Below are 4,137 nucleotides of genomic sequence, written 5' to 3' on the forward strand. Positions count from 1 at the left end.
AATTTGTTCATTATTATTTGCTTCTGGCTTCACATATTTTCCATAGAAATTCATTTAATTCTCTCATAATTTAGAAACACCACATAAGTAATATAGTTTCATATTTAAATGGCTAGCTGAAGTAAATTATATTCCTCATTCTGCTATTGAATGCATTTTAGATTACGGGACAGGAAACAGGTTCATGTAGAGTGAAGAAAGAGTGTATCAAATTAGTAATTTATCTGTAATCCAGGATTTCAAAAATTTTCTAAGTAGAGTAAAACCTTGGATTGCAAGTAACTTGTTCTGCGAGTGTTCGGTGAGACAAGCAAACATTTCTTTTAACTTTTTTAACATTTATTTTTGAGAAAGAGAGAGTGTGAGTGGGAGAGGGGCAGAGAGAGAGGGAGAGGCTCCAGGCTCTGAGCTAGCAGCATGGAGCCCGATGTGGGGCTTGAAATCATGAACCATTGAGATCATGATCTGGGCCCAAGTTGGCCACTTAACCGACTAAGCCACTGAGGTGCCCTGACAAGCAAACATTTCTAATAAATTTTAACTTGACAAATGAGTGATAATACAAGTCTTGCCATACAAGTAGTACGTGATGCCAAACACCACATGATCACAACTGAGCCAATGGTTCTTCTCTCTCTCTCTCTCTCTTGCTGCGTGATTGTGGTTAATCATTACCCATGCTCAGATGCTCGATCTCAGGCCGTGTTTCGCAGAAATAAGAGATTTTTCAGAACACTGGAAGGTTCCCACAACTGGCAAAAGTGTATTTTTTGTCACTTCAGAGCACCTATGGACAGTCCTTTGCTTTTCCATATAAGAGTAAGCTTAGGAATGCTTTGCTTCATTATAGGTCAGGCTGCCTGCAGATATAGACCCTTTCTCCTGCTGCCTTATTGCCAGTTACATTAAACACAGTATATGACAAGAGTTTATTAATACCGTACTGTAGTCAACATCCATGCTACTGTATACAATGGCCCCCATGCAGAAAAAGATTCCATCCAGCCAATAGATAGCAGTGATCCCATTAGTGACAGTGAAAGTCTTCCTACACAATAACCCTTCTCTCTCTTATCTCCCTCACAGCAGCCACAAAGGTTTTCAAAGGTAAGTGCAGGTTAATTTGTTTATTTTTCTTTATATTTTGTATTTTATTTAGTATTTGTATTATATTACAGTATTGTAATCATTTTGATATGAGTATTTTTGGGTTGTGGAACAAATCATCTGAGCTTCTATTATTTCTTATGTGGACATTCGCTTTGATATACAAGTGCTTTGGATTACAAGCATGTTTCTGAAATGAATTATGCTCCCAAATCAAGGTTTTACTGCTCTTTGAATTACTTCATTACTCACTCATCACATATTAAATTGGGCTTTTTAATTTAACAAGTACGATAAGAAGGCATTTTCTGTATCTTATAGAACTCTTACGATCTATAGAGGAGGTGACCAGGCAAAATCAGGGCCTACATTAGAGCGCGATGGTGTCTCTAATGGAAGTGTGCATGTGTATCTACATAAAATGTAATAGGAGTACAGAAGGAGGAAGACCTAAATTTAGGCTTGTGATGGAATTAAGAAATTGATGGGATCTTCAAAGAACAGGTAGCATTTGATCTGAGAATGAATTCAATTTTTGGTTTAGGCATGAAAAATATATACTGATGTAGAAGTGGCTTTGGTCACCATCATCTTTTCAGGGGTCAATATACATATATTTACACAGCTACTGGGACATAGATGCTAGATTCAGGTTTGAGAAGGATAGTTGAATGTAAGAGGTGTTAAATATGGCTGGGAGGAAGGCAATTGCCAGCAAAGCCAACTGAAGTCTATTAGGACTTCGTAAAACACATGGGGCTTCTGAATGGAGACCTCATATTCCTTAAGGCATAGTTTATTTTTTAATTATATTTTTATATTAATTATAAATGAATATTCTTGAAGTGCCAATTTTTCCAAATAGCCTGCTAATAAAAAACTATATGTTTATTTTGAAAAAGACAATAGTTTACAAGAATCTTATCATCATAAAATAGTTTTGTTGTTAAATGGAAATGAGGCCATAAACCAAATATAGTAATTTATCTTTTTACTTTATATTTTCTCTTTGTAAAGTAGAACATTCAGAACAGAAGAAACTTCAAACTCTATTGTTGGAAAAAAGTATCTATTACCTTTCATGTGTTTCTCATAATCCTTTTAACTATCCCAGATGATTGTCAAAGCTATTTATATTTAAACAAGGTTTTTCTTCCTCTCAGTTTGAGTTCTCCAGCTATTGGATACTAAAATGAAATGGTGAATTTGTGGCATCAAAATCCAATCTAAGGCAACCGATTGTTGTTGTGGTCAATCGTGACTTTTACGGTCTCACTGTAACAAATGAGAAAAATTGCAGCAAAAAAGAGTATTTGTACAAAATATTCAAACAGTAGTAAAAATTGTCCTTATGGCAATAAATAGATAAATAGCTAACATAGCTCCTCCTTAATTACAGTCCTCTGTTTCTACATTCATAGAAATATAAAGCAACCTTTTTTTAAAAAAATAGTACCTCTCCTCTTTTAAAGACCATATTCTTGGGGCGCCTGGGTGGCCCAGTCGGTTGGGCTTCCGACTTCGGCTCAGGTCACGATCTCACGGTCCGTGAGTTCGAGCCCCGCGTCGGGCTCTGGGCTGATGGCTCAGAGCCTGGAGCCTGCTTCCGATTCTGTGTCTCCCTCTCTCTCTGCCCCTCCCCAGTTCATGCTGTGTCTCTCTCTGTCTCAAAAATAAATAAAACGTTAAAAAAAAAAAAAAAAAAGACCATATTCTTAAATGCATGCAAATATACACAGCTAGTATGAAAATCACCATGTACTGCCCCCATTTGATCAGATTAAATATTAAAGTTTGTGAGGAGCAGTGAGAGGCCAGAAAGGAGGTGAGTTGATCTCATCTTCCAAGGCTTTGAAGCACATTTTTGGCATCTAAACCAAAGACAAACATATTATCCATTGCTGCAGTACTTTGGCACAAATGTGCATTATGCACAAGGGTCATATATTTGTATTTTTCTCTATTGTAATGGATTAAGGTTGAATCCCATAGCGCTATAATATTTGTATTTACAAATAGAAACCATATTTATTCTGAATGCATTTGTAACTAAGTGTACAATTCACAGCTTTATCGCTTGTTTTATGAGTCCATTTGGCTTGGCACAGAAAAAAAATAATTAATCAAGCCTGTAGATTTTAGGGCCTGGTCTTTATTTATGCAGAAACTGCTTATTTATTAACATTAACCATCTCCCATTTGGTCTCAAAGAGACGTATAGTTACATGGAAACAGAATAGCTTTCAGTAGATGATTGCACAACTACAGATGCTTTTTTCCGACACTGTCACAGCTGAGGAGGTCCAACCAAATGAAAAACAGTACTGATGAAGTGAGAAACAGAAAAGCGGTACCATGCAAACGTTATTACATAATAAAATGCAGGCCAGCACACATTTTTTTTACTCTCTTTATTAAATTTATGTGAATCAAGAGGAAAGGGTGAAAAGCATATTTACTGATGATAAAAATTATTCTCTGGATAATTTCAGTCATCTCATTTAAAACTTATTCTATATACGTTTCTAGTTTTCCCCATTTCCTTTTAGCTCTCTGTCATCTACTCCAAAGTTAAACTTTTTGGATTTAATAAAGAAATAGAATTTGCAGGTGGTAAGTTCCTGAACAGACGGTCTAATATCAAGTGATATTACAAAACACTTAAATGAAAATTAGTAGGCTGTCTTCACTAATCCTAGTCTTTAACATATTTTCAGATGATTCATCTTAACTTGTTTCGACAGCCATGTTAGTGTGTGTCTCTCTTGCCCCACTGGGAACAATGCCAGCCAGATAATGCATGAAATCATGAGATGTGTTATGATGCTATCCCTGAAAGATTTCCAGCCTAAGTTATACTCAACAGCATTATACTACAGGGAGCCTAGTACCCTGATGGATTCTTAAAGTACATGCAGATGTGTTTTCTGAATAAGCAGTGCTAGAAATATTGCTTATCCTTCTGGAATGTGCTAATATAGAAACAGATACAAATATTAGAATAAGTAATTGTAAAACATATAAATGGAT

This window comes from Panthera pardus, unplaced genomic scaffold, assembly GCF_024362965.1.
Source record: "Panthera pardus isolate Hobbes unplaced genomic scaffold, ASM2436296v1 HiC_scaffold_17, whole genome shotgun sequence".
Classification (NCBI taxonomy): Eukaryota; Metazoa; Chordata; class Mammalia; order Carnivora; family Felidae; genus Panthera; species Panthera pardus.